This window comes from Artemia franciscana, chromosome 21 (genome assembly GCF_032884065.1).
Source record: "Artemia franciscana chromosome 21, ASM3288406v1, whole genome shotgun sequence".
NCBI lineage: Eukaryota > Metazoa > Arthropoda > Branchiopoda > Anostraca > Artemiidae > Artemia > Artemia franciscana.
The window spans coordinates 13,466,914-13,481,246 of NC_088883.1; positions in this window are offsets into that span (position 1 = coordinate 13,466,914).

Genomic DNA, 14,333 nt, shown 5'->3' on the forward strand with positions numbered 1-14,333 from the left:
TGTGTCCCGGTGTCCCGGTCTGTAATTTCTATTCAAACAATCCCTGTGTCTCAGTCGTCAATTATATATCCCGCCTGTGCCCCCGCGTCCCCGTTGTAGTTGTGTCCCTGTGTCCCGGTCGTCATTTATATTCCCGGTCGTGATTTGTGTCCGGTTGTCCCAGTCTGTAATTTTTCTTTGAGGTTCCTGGTCGTCATTTATATTCCCTCTGTGTCGGTCGTCATTTGTGTCCCGGTCTGTAATTTATCTTTGAGTGTTTTTTCTTTTTAGTTTTTTTTATTTTTTACATTTTTTCAGTTTTTTTTCTTCTTTATTTTTCAGCGTCACTATGAAGTACATATCGCCGAACCTTTGTTTTTTAACTTAAATCTGGTAGGCATTGATGACCTTATCCAAGTCAAAATCCCAAACCCAATCATCATCGCTATCATTTTCAGTTTTGATATGTTTTGACTCTCGCTTTCCAAGTGGATTTTCATCTAACTGCGCGGTTTTGCGTTCTTTAGCCGCAAGCCTATTTTCTTGCTGTTCTTGTGATTCCTCGGCACGCTTTCTTTTCTTACTTTCTCTATCAGCAGCAAGTTTTTTGGCATAGACTCTTTGAGCATCTTCATCAGTCATTGTAAACTTAAACATTAATAGAATTCTACGCGAACATATGTCTTATATAACTTGAATGACGTCACCTTCAAAGCAAAAATGATGGCAACTAATTTCATGACGTCAGCCGAAACATGACGTCACCTGATCCACGATCCACAGACAACTTATTTTTATATATATAGATATATATATATATATATATATATATATATATATATATATATATATATATATATATATATATATATATATATATATATATATATATCTATATTCACAGGTGGGACATAGGGACACAACTACAATGGCGCGTAACTAATATGGCGCGTAACGACTTACGCGCGCGGGGGGGCTTGGGGGGGGGGCGCGAAGCGCCCCCACAAACTAGGTGTTGGAGTGGCGCGAAGCGCAACCCCAACAGCTAGTATATATATATATATATATATATATATATATATATATATATATATATATATATATATATATATATATATATATATATATATATATATATATATATATATATATATACATATATATATATATATATATATATATATATATATATATATATATATATATATATATATATATATATATATAAATATATATATATATATATATAAATATATATATATCTATATATATAAAAATAAGTTGTCTGTCTGTGTGTCTGTCTGTGGATCAGGTGACGTCATGTTTCTGTGTTGACTGACATCATGAAATTAGTTGTCGTCATTTTTGCTATGACGGTGACGTCATTAAAGATATTTAAGACATATATGTTCACGTAGAAATCTATTAATGTTTAAGTTTAAAATGACTGATGAACTTACAATGGCAAAAGCCGATGAAGATGCTCAAAGAGTCTATGCCAAAAAACTTGCTGCTGATAGAGAAAGTCAGAAAAGAAAGCATACCGAGGAATCAAAAGAACAGCAAGGAAACAGGCTTGAGGCTAAAGAACGCAAAACCGCGCAGTTAGATGAAGATCCACCTGGACAGCGAGAGTCAAAACATATCAAAACTGAAAATGATAGCGATGATGATTGGGTTTGGGATTTTGACTTGGATAAGGTCATCAATGCCTACCAGATTTTAGTTAAAAAACAAAGGTTCGGCGATATGTATTTCATAGTAAAGCTGAAAAATAAAGAAGAAAAAGAAAACTGAAAAAAGAAAAAATGTAAAAAACTAAAAAATACTAAAAAGAAAAAACACTCAAAGAGAAATTACAGACCGGGACACAAATGACGACCGGGACACAAATGACGACCGGGACAGAGGGAATATAAATAACGACCGGGACACTCAAAGAGAAATTACAGACTTGGATACCGGGACACAAATGACGACCAGGACGCAGCAATGATTGAGTGTCAATGAAATAAAAAAAAAATGGAAAAGAAAAAAACCTTCCTTTAGAACTTAAGTCTTAAGGGCCAGAAATGTTGATATATATATATATATATATATATATATATATATATATATATATATATATTATATATATATATATATATATATATATATATATATATATATATATATATATATATATATATATATTATTTTTTTTTCCTTTTTTTTCGTACTTACACTGATTGTCCGCGTAGCTTAGATACCGATCTAATGATTTTCTACCGTCAACCAGGAAAGCTATGTGTGGTTCAGACCATCCGACGCTTCCCAGGTTTGTCCTCTAGGATTTTCCAGGTACCCGTTTGGATCTGGGTTGACTTTTGCTGAACATAGAGAACAATTGTTATAACCGATTTTGGGCTATGTCACACCTAGGCATTTCTAAATCCTGATTTTAGAAAAAAAAAATGGAAGCTCTAAAGCATAGTCGGCCTAAGGATTCACGTACTGCCCATGATCCACCAAAATATTAACAAACCTCACCGGTGGGGCCTGCGTCCCACCTCATATCTGCAACTAGAATTCTAATTCAATATAAGATACTTCTAATTATCTTCACTAATCCATGGTAACTTTATTTATGTGGTTAAATGCTTGACCATCCCTAAAGGTTATCGTTTGGCTTCTTTTATCATTAGGGCCTAAATTTTTCTAGTATAGTTTTATGATCTTCTGCAGTTTCTATCAGGTTTGAAAGGCAGTTACATGAAAAGAGATGAAAATTCATAGGAGACTAGGAGTTTGATCTTTGAAGGCTATTTTTTTCGGAATTAAGATAGACTAACACACTGGACATGGCTGAGCCACCGAAGCTTCTGCAGCATAGTCCTGCCAATAGATATTCATTGGGTTTTTAGACGATGGAATAGTTCAAAGTTCAATGTTTGTGTCATGTTGATATGGTTTATTTTATTTGCTCATTATTAGCCTTGATTTACGATGACATTCTTTTATTTATATTCTTATCCATCGAGGAATATTACAAATATTGTTGAATCAACTAAAGTTACCAAAATTGATGGATGGTGTAAAACAGGACATAAAAAATGCAAGAATACTTTCTAGGTGAGACATTATAGATGTATTGGTAAGCATGATATGTATTTTAATTTAATGTTATATTGATAATGTTTTGTGTGTATGTGATTTTGCGCTTCTTTAGTTAATTCAAATTATTGTGTTTTTCTAATTAATTCATCTTTAATCGATGCAAAATCTAATGCAAATGTCGAAAAGAAGGGGGAAAAATATAGTAAATGATTACCAAGATTTTTAAGAGACCAAAAAATATTTCGAGTTCTGTAGGTAGTCATATTTAATAAATAAAAAAAAAAAAGTCGAGGTACATTAAAGACGCAAAGTTTCATTTATTGAAGCCTGAAGGTATTTTCTGCTAATCAACAAAAATATTTTTGCTAGCAACTGTTTGATAAATTGTTGTCAGAAAGAAATATTTAAGAGTTCTAAACTTGTTTTGAGCGGATAATCAAAAAATTTGATTAAACACTACATATCTGAATAAGAATGGTCACAGAATGGTTTTCTGAAGAAATAGAAAAAAAAATAAACAGGACTTGAATGAAACAGAAGAGAAACAGAACTGGTCAACAAAAATGCAGAAAACTGTCTTTCGGAATCTAGACTGACTAACACACTGGACATGGTTGAGCCAACGAAACTTCTGCAGCTTAGTCCTGCCAATGGAAGTTCGTTGGGTTTTGAGACGCTGGAATATTTCAAAGTTCAATGTTTGTCATGTTGATATGGTTTATTTTACTTGCTTATTATTAGCCTTGATGTGAGATGACTTTATTTTATATTTAGTCTCATCTATCAAGCAATATTACAAATATTGTTGAATCAACTAAAATCACCAAAATTGATGGATGGTGTCTTATTTAAAACAGAAAACAGCTCTTTTGTTCAAAAATTGTGCTTTTCTTCTGGTTTGGACTTTGTCCGGGCCTACCGCTTTCGCACGAAATAATCGGTGATCAAAAATGCCTGCTCGCTCGATATATTAGTAGTAGTACGCGGAGAAACTTTGGAACGATTTCTGTCAGCTCGGGAAAGATCTTTTCGTTTTGAGTCCAGAAAAATGAATGAGGTTCGAATATGAAAACATTTACCTTTTAGTCTTTCATTAAATTCTAGTCCGGATTGCCATTTGTCACAGGTAGTACTTTTATCCGGCGGTAAAACTTTTAAGAAAATCTGGAGTTATTGCAGCATTTTTTCCGCAAAAACAGAGCGTTTTTTCTAATAAAGGGGTGAAAAGTTGTCTTTGCCCACAAATATCGCCATCATTTTTTTCTTTAAGGTCTTTTTCTTATTCCTTTTTCCCAAAAATGCGCTTTTATGTTTATACAACATTTCTTCCAACTTTCCGGAAATATATACTAGCTATTTGAGACAGTTAGAAAATAAAATAATTTTCACTATGAAATTACGCAGTCAACTCAAAGACATTAGAGTTCAAACAGAGTCCATAATTGACCTGGGAGGGGGTAATTTCCCCTTCCGGACCATGCTTTCCCCTCCCCCCACCCTGATGTTAAGAAGCTTTCTTAAATTAAAGTATGAAGGAAGAAAAAACCACGGGATAATGACACTTCTTACTGCCAGTTCAAAAATGTCCGTTACGTCGCGGCAACAGCCTTTTAAGTTTAATTATTTCCTAACCAATGTGTGTGAAAAATTTTCAAAAGAAAAGTAATTGTTTAAGGGCATATCACGTGATTTTACGGCTCTTCGCGCAAGAAAATATTGTTCTAGAACTCACCGAATTCATTCTAAAGTAAATGAGTAATGTAGTATTTCTCAAATACTGAGTTTCAAAGAAACTTAAGAGTCTTTGCTATATAACACTTCCTATAAATATTCTGTTCTCTTAGAGTACTAGGTTTTCAATAGGATGTAAATATAAGGACAATTTTTATAACTAGTTTCGAAAATTTCCTTCGCTTTGTGGCAGAAAATACTTTCTCCAACGCACGCACTCCCTCTGTTATAGAAATTGTTACTTCAAACTTTTGTCTTAAGAATAAGAGCGAGCATGCTTTTGATTATGTAGGCACGTTTACATGGTCAATTTCCAAAGGAAACAGAGTAGTGACACCTCCGACTAAAACCAATTATAATTACGCATCCCAAGAATACTAATTTTATTTCCTAGGTGAGCTCACCCCCCTCCCCTCCAGAAACTCTGGATCTACAATTATTTCAAAGGTGTAATATTAGAAAAAATGTACTTTTGCCCTGCCCTTAGCATTTATAAAAGTTTGCACTACTGTATTTATGCAAATTAGTAAAAAAAAAATAAAGCCTATTGGAAAGCTCTGCAACCCTCTGAAAGATAGACTAGCAGTTTATCCTCAAAAGATTTTAGGGCATATCTGGCAGAGTTACTAACGCTGCAGGAGCGTCTTCGAAAAAATGTCTTTCCAAAAATGACTGGAACCAGCTTTCCTCACTTTATTCTACAATAGCCTTAAGGACTTCAACAGTAAAAAGGCGAGTTCGGGTGGGCTTTCTTGCAGTTTCTGCACCATTACTTAGCGCATCCTATAGTAGTGGCGTCAAAGATTGAGAGACCAGAGAAGGATCCCCGACTGATAACCTTTCAAATGTTGAATGATCCAGATAAGCTGCCTTTTGGAAAATATTAATTTCAAAAAAAAAACTTGTCACAAAATACTTTTTAACTCCACGACTATGAATTCTTTGAATTGGTGCAACAATGAGACTATTACCGGCTCTAGTATTACAAAAGAGCTCAAGTCCTTCTAAGACTATTGGTGCTCGACTGCCAGTTGGATATGAAGAAGCACTTACCATTGCAGTGGTATTGAGCATGGTAGAAAATACGGTAATAGTAGCTTCTAGTACTGTCCAGCCATTAAATATAAACCAGAGACTTCTAATAGAATGATTGCATTCGTCGAATGTAAAAAAAATAATAAAAATTCCAGGCTCCTTAAGTTTTTTGTAGACTCAATCATTTCCAATGTGCTATTCCATCGCACATTCACGTCAAGAGGATGTGAGAACGAAAGCCACTCTATTTACAACTTCTCATAAAGTTACCATGCTGGACAGCGGAAACTTTTCTAAGTTTTCAAAAATAATTGTTGCAATTTTATCAATGTTTGAGCAAGTGTAACGTGTCATTGGATAGGTTTTGCTACAATCTCATTTTCTGACAGACTCCCAGATCCCAACTGTTCTTCTCCAGCACTTTCGCCACCCTCTTCCGTACACTTCATCAGCTTCATCAGATTCTTCATCAAAAGTATCTTCACATCCGGAGTTTTCATAACAAGGAACAAAAATGCCGACTGAATAATTTTCAGCAGCCTTCTGTCTAACTTTTTGTTTGTGGCAGCAATATTTATATAACGATAGGTGGTTCCCCAGGATGGTGCTTTCAAGCCCCATATCTTTTTTTTAAATAAGCTACTTCATCTATGGCTTATCAAACACAGAAAGTGGCAATTTGTCCTTAAACTGAGTTTTGCAGCAGAGCTTCCGCGGTGCAGCTTGTTTTAATCGATTGGAAATAAAGAATGGTCATATGTCTGCTCTTCTTATTCCAAATGTCACTAGTCCACTGTCCCCTGTGTCACTTGCTTTGCTATGGGGAGCTTTCTTTAGGGAAGCAGCATGACTTGATATATTTTTTTTTATTCAGTTTGGGTTTGTTATTTTGCTGCACCAGCCGAATACATTTTTTTTCTTGCTCAACAATTGTATGTTTCCATTTTAAGATGGTTTATAAATGTCGCGGCAGAGACTCCCTTAGCCTTCAGAGACCCTTTGTAGAAGTTGCAATTGATACTTTCTTTTTTCCTGCAGGATACCCAGAGATAGCTTATAAGTTTTCCTTGGAACATACAAGTCGTCATCGGAAGATGACATCATGCTTTTCTTAAAACAAAGGTTGATTTTAGGATTTATCACAAAATTGGAAGCACCTTCCAGTAGCCTTCCATTGTGAAAATTGCACCACCATCGAAATATCTGACTTCTTTCATTTCACTGGTATAACTAGGAAGAAAGGGGCTAATTGGCTAATGAGCAATTTAGTTGGCACAATAAGCCATGAAAATAAAGGCAAAATGACAGTTCCCAACAACGGTTTACTAAGAACTTAGACTATATGCAGCACAATAGTACTTTTTAGGGGAATTTGCATGTCTATTATGGGAATTTAAGACACATATAAAAAATAATATACCGCTTAGTGTTGTTTTTTTTTTAATTTCTTGTGCTGCTTGGCAAAAAATACCTTGCTCACCGGAAGATTGGCACAAAATTAATATGATTTGAGTAATTTGACAGCTTTAGGAGTTCCTTGTGGTAATATTTCCTTTGATTGAAAACCCTGTTAACGCAGTTTTTAATTTATTGTGCTGCATGATAAAAAAATACTGTGTTCACTGGAAGATTGGTATCATACAGAATGAGAAAAGCGTTTCAGCGTTTTATAAGATTTTGGTCATTCCGAAAAATCAGCTAGTTAGGCCACTGTTTTGACTCTAGGTTTTTGCTTGAAAGGGTTTCTATTATTATTTTCTTTTAGAGACGGTTTTAGTAGCATGAGGAAGAGTATATTTGGCTATCTTGTTATGTTGATGCAATAAAGATTTGTGAGCAAAAAATTATATTTCTACCCGACAAGATTTCAATATATTTACATTTCCAGACTAAGTACTTAAGAAAGTCTTCAATTAATAATCAGTATTTATCATGTATGGGTTAGTATGGTAATCAGGACAAGTCACTGTTATCTAGCAGCATAATTTCTATAAAAACAGTCAAATTAAAGTTCTCCCGGCTAAAAATGCAGATTACTTCCCCTGTAATGTAGGATGCAGAGGCCCTACCAATAGAACCAGGATATACAGTAATAAGTGATTTGTTTGCATCCTACTTTTCCTGGACAGTATCTGTTCAACTTTGCTGTTCAATTGACGGAATAATGTACTGTGAAAAATAAGTTGTTTTAGTGGAACTCAACTGAATCTTTACCGTTCTAACGTTTTGACACATACTTACTCTTACCTGACTCCTAGACTCTAATTCTGTCTAGCTGAAACAATCTAGCAGCCCTATTTGATATGTTAGATACACTAAGTTCCCTCACTTTACTTCTAAAATGAATTTCCAATTCAAAAAATTTTATGAAGTGTAACCACGCTTCTTCAAAATTTATAACTATTATCTAAAATAGTATTTTTCAAGTTCGAAATACCCAAATATCTCATTCTCCTATCACTAAAATAAAATCGAAAATATAAGAAAAAAAAACAGAAACAGGACGGAATATCTATTATAAAAACAGAACAGAACAGGTAAATAAAAAGCGTAATTTATTTCTGTTTTTTTTTGTATGAACAGAAGAGAAACAGTTACTTCGAAAACAGAACAGAAACATAAACACTGTCAATGCTTATATTTGACGTCCGGTGATGAGTATCAAGTGTGATAACAGATAAAAATTTTTCGACTATTTTGTGCAAATTTGTTTTCATCGCTCTTTTTAAAATAAAACTCAAAACTTAAATTGGATAATTTTTACTCATTAGAAGGTATCACCTTTGCTTCCGTTCCAAAATTAGATAAATAAGTTTCTTATTCAAAGTTATGTATGCAGCTTATGAAGTTTCTGTCCTTCCCCAAAGTTATAATTGTCTGTTACTTTACGTAAGTATGGTCTCTGTAGAATAAACAGTATAACTTACTTGGAAAGAATAAAGGATTAGAATAAGAATACGTCAGTGAATATTCTCGGCCGAAAAGTTACAGTAGTCCAAACAGTTAAAGCAAAATAAGTGAAATACACCCATACCTCGCTTTACGACCAGATACGTTCTACGAAACTTGGCCACAAAGCAAAAAGCCGTATAAGGAATCAGCTATTTCAATACAATTCTAAAGGGATCAGTTACAAATTTGTTACATATGTAACATAGCTTATCACCCAAAACGCATTTCATCTCTTTATTTTATTTGAATTAAAAATACATTTATAACAAGTGCATACATTTATACATAAAATTCCGCGCGTTGTTTATTTCAATGTTATGAGGAAGCACGTTCGAATAACCAGTACTTGTTTTGAACAGGAATTCTTGCTCATGTATTTGGATTGACAAGGAACTTTGGCAAAGTAGCAAACATTTCGTGTGTACTTTTGAAACATGCAACCGCCCACATTATTCTAACTTATCTTCGTTCTTAAGCTTTGTGAATAGTAAGTTTTGAGAAACAGCTCCATAGTGATTAACTTTACGATAATTGTGGGCCTGTATAAAAAACAGAGTGGGAGCGGGAAATTTTTGTTTTGCAAAAGAAAAAACGATGTTCTTTATTTATTTATTTAAGAATTAACGACGCTTCTTGACTACTAAGGCCCCTGCGTCGGCCCTGCAGTGCATTCCTGCAGCGTGATTCGATCTCTTGGTCCCGTATTACCAAGCTAAGGTCAAATCCACTGCGCCACCACAGGACAACGATGTTCTTTTCAGATCATGACAATTATCTGTAAATAAAATGCTAGTCAATTTTCAAGTATATTTTACCCTTTTTTTATTTTCATGGTAATTTTCTTGTTTTTATTTATTTACTGTGAATGTGTTACCTGCATTGTTCTCTGTTCAAGCTTACTCAAGTAAGGTCTTCTATTATTTCTTCGATTTGAAAATAAAAATTTTACTGTCATTATGATCTGAAGGGAGGTGGGCACAAGTATTTTTTTTATAGATAATTGTCCACTTTAAATGCAGAAAATGTATTAATTCAAAGATTTTCAAGCCTTTCAGCCCCTTCCCCCACATTTTGATCAACCCCAGACATGCGTCCCACTCATAAGAATAATTTTAATAGTAAGTCATATTAAAAATAATGGCTTTATGTTGCAGGGGTGAATCTAAAGCGATTTTTTGTGGAGGGGGGCAATGCGAAAAGGGTGCCCATAATCGACCAAATTGACATTTTTACAATTCTGAATTGTACACTTTATACAGGAGGTAATTATTATGACGCGAAATTTAGAAATAAATTCATGTCCCACCAATACAATTTTGAATTTTATGATTTTTTGGGCCCTGCCCCCTATAAAGCTATTGCCTCCTCATTTTCCCGGGGATTCGTTCCCCACGCTTTGGTAACATTTGTATTAATCGATCATTTTATAGAAAAACAATCAGGAAAAGGAATATATCAGGAGGATACTATTTATAAATGTATGATTTGTCACTGAGGTCAACCAGTTCCTATAAATTTGGTGCGATGTGTGTAAAAGTAAAATGGAGCTTCTTACTCTTGGTTTTAATTTGCAAGAATAGCAAACAATTGTAAAACCAGATTGTCTTGTGAAGTATAGCAATTTTCGGCTACAATTGTGTTTAAAAGCGTGAACAGTTCATAAGCAATAAAATTAGAACATTGGTCTGAATGAGCTAGGAAATTTTATTCTTAGCAATAACATTTTTACGTTCAAAATACTCTATTCTTTGGTCTTTCAGCGTCTGATAAGTTCAGACGCAATTGGAAAAGGGTCTTGTAGTCCTTAAAAAAAGTTTCTTTGGCTCTGTAAAATAAACTATGTTTAGTAGAAAGAAATCTAGCCGAAATTTTCTCAGTTCACTTTTCACATTTACATCTACTTTTTCTATTTCGAAAAAAAAATGTAATTGAGCAAAAAAGGAGAAAAAAGTGGTTGTCTGACTTAACAGTCCAAGGGAAGTAGACATCATACCTGGAGTGCAAAACACCTTAGCCTCAAAATAAATTTTTAGATAAAAAGGATTAAGGAGGAGGAAAAAAAGCGGGGAGAGAGAGAAAGAGGTGTTAATAATAGTTTTACTTAAGTTGAAGTTTTCCATCTTAGCCTCTGAACGGGGAAAAACCTTCCAAAATCATTACAGTACATTTCATAATCTGTTTTTTATTGTTTATACCATCATAATTAAAAGAATCCCCACGAGGAATAAGATATAAATTGTACTCATAAAATAAAGCTGTTCCGCTTGGTTGATTCATTGGGGAAACCTCTCAAAAATCAAGATTGCTTTTGGACTGAAATAATTCAAGTTAAGGACAAATTACTTAATTGTTAATCTCTTAACGGTGAAAATATCTCCTCAAGCCTCATGACAGAAATTTTTCTTGAAAAAGCTTAAAATTTTTAGTTTTTATTTTATTTTCAGTCGGTTCACCAAAAATCAAGATAAACGTCCGAAGTTGTTCCCATTGTTATTTATTAATGAAAAAAGAAGATAACCTACATGAAATTCTTGATGTTACTTTTGTTACAAATCCATTATTTTCCCAACAATCTAGAGCCTTCAATGTTGCAACAATAATTGCATTTAAATGTGCGTGGGAAACACGAAAAATGTATTTAATAATTAAAGTAGCTTAAAGTAGATAGTCTTAAAATTATTGACTTTTTAGCATATGGTGCTTGCCTAGCATAATACCTTCATTATTTATTTATACACTAGCTGTTGGGGTGGCGCTTCGCGCCACCCCAACACCTAGTTGGTGGGGGCGCTTCGCGCCCCCCCCAAGCCCCCCCCGCGCGCGTAAGTCGTTACGCGCCATAATAGTTACGCGCCATTGTAGTTGTGTCCCTATGTTATATAAACTTGCGAATATACAACATTCTTTGCTGTCCCATTGTCTTTGCATATAAATAGATTGTCAGGTTATCCCCCTGTTTCCCCCCGGTGTCCCCGTGTAGTTGTGTCCCTGTGTCCCGGTCGTCATTTATATTCCCTGTGTCCCGGGTCCCGGTCATCATTTGTATCCCGGTGTCCCGGTCTGTATATACATTCGTTTTTTAGTTTTGTTTTTCTCCTTTATTTTTTCCTTTTTTTTCTTTTAGCTTATTTAGATTTTTAGATTTTTTAGTTTTTTTTATTAGTTTTTAGTTTTTATTTCTTTTTAGTTTTTTTGTCCCGGTCGTCATTTATATCCCCCTGTTTCCCCCGGTGTCCCCGTTGTAGTTGTGTCCCTGTGTCCCGGTCGTTATTTATTTTTTAGTTTTTTACCTTTTTTAGTTTTTTTTAGTTTTTAGCTTTTTTATTTTTTTTATTAGTTTTAGTTTTTTTGTAGTTTTTGCCTTTTTTTAGTTTTTTTAGTTTTTTAGCTTTTTTATTAGTTTTTAGTTTTTTTTGTAGTTTTTGCCTTTTTTAGTTTTTTTAGTTTTTTAGCTTTTTTATTTTTTTTATTAGTTTTAGTTTTTTTTGTAGTTTTTGCCTTTTTTAGTTTTTTCAGTTTTGACGTCACCTGATCCAGTTTTTTCAGGTGACGTCACCTGATCCACGATCCACAGATCCACAGACAACTTATTTTTATATATATAGATAGTTTTTTTTTTTTTACTTATGTCCTGGTCGTCATTTATACTCCCTGTGTCCCGGTGCTTTGTTGATTGCTAATCGAACATTCCTTTTGTCCTGGTCGCTTTCCTCTTGAGTGTCGTCATTTATTAGTTTTTTCCTTTTTTTTTTTAGTTTTTTATTGGTTTTTACCTTTATTTTAGCTTATTTTTCAGTTTTTTTCCTTTTTTTTAGTTTTTTTTTATTTTTTATTTTTTTTATTTTTTTACCTTTTTTAGTTTTTTTAGTTTTTTTAGTTTTTTAGCTTTTTTACTTTTTTTATTAGTTTTTAGTTTTTTTTTGTAGTTTTTGCCTTTTTTTAGTTTTTTCAGTTTTTTTTTAGTTTTTTATTGGTTTTTTACTTTATAGTTTTTTAGTTTTTTAGCTTTTTTATTTTTTTTATTAGTTTTTAGTTTTTTTTTGTAGTTTTTGCCTTTTTTTAGTTTTTTCAGTTTTGACGTCACCTAATCCAGTTTTTTCAGGTGACGTCACCTGACACATCCATCCACACATCCATCCACACATCCACAGACAGACAACTTATTTTTATATATATAGATTATGTATAAATTTATGTAATTGTTAACATAATTTAAGGCTTTAATAATATGTTTTAGAATTACTTCTGTTTTTTTAGCCCTATCAGATAAACTGACCAAAACTCTGTTTCCGCTTTGTCTTGCTTGTAAATTTTGCAATGAAAATAAAACAGCAAAAAACAGTGACGAAATTTGACAAAAAAAAAATATGAAATAGGAGCTTAATAAGGCAAACAGAAAAATGTAAAGAACAAAGAAAAGCCTTACCCAAAGTGAAGTTTTTTTTACTTGTTTGACAAGTTCATTATTGTTTGTGTTTTCACAAACTCGCGCTCTTATGTTGCAACCAAAATTTCATTTAAGTATATGTGGAAAAAGTGGATCTAGAGCAAAATCTTGGGGAGGGGCCAATGTCACAAGGGCAGCAATAATTGGCAAATCGACAAATTTATTTAAAAAGTAAGAGAAAAAAGAAAAAACGGAATGAGGACACCAGACAAAATTTGGGAAGGAGGTCCCACCTTTCTGGATCTGCCCATGTGAGAAGCAGGAAGAAATGTAGATGACAGTAGTATCTACGTCCAGCAGAAATCAGATACAAAAACGACGAAAAATTGACTTAAGGAACATGAAAATTTGATTCTTAATCTGTTTCTCTCATTTTAAAAATGGAAATAATCAGTATTTTGTGGTTTTCTACAAAAAGTGAAAAATGCGTAAACTGCGTTTTGGCAGAGGACAGCAACATTATTTTTTTTAAAAAATTTGTATTTCTACAAAAGGGGCATAATCTTGGGCAGAAATGAAACCTGCCAGAGATCCATCTTTTAGCCAACTACTTACACACCATCATTGCAGTAACTTTTTTTTTACATAAGGCATTATATAAGTACGCCCTATCTGATGTTCATATCCTTTTGGAGAAGAAACTTCACAAAACCCACCCAATCTGATAATCCTCAAATCTTTTCAAAAAAAAAAAAACTCATGAACTAACTAAGATAGACTTCGGACAGCTTCGAAAACTTAATTTTTTAATACAGTATTTTAGGGTCTGCTAATAACATCTACTCAAAGCAGATGCTATTCCAAAACCATCTCTAATGTGAACCAATGACAATACCCAATCCGATTTACCACAGTTCAACATGTTATATATAATGATATCTGTTATAAACTGTTCAGAATGACTCGTTTCCATGCAATAAACATTGATAGAGAATCCATAACTACTAATGCTTCTTCAAGTAAACAAACTATATTATAGGTTTTTTTCAAATGCCACCACATATAGGCTAGCCTAGTAGGCAATGCTAAATTTTCAAGCTTGCATCTTTTCAAATTTCCAGGCCAAAAGTGATAATTGTTAGTTAACATTTGT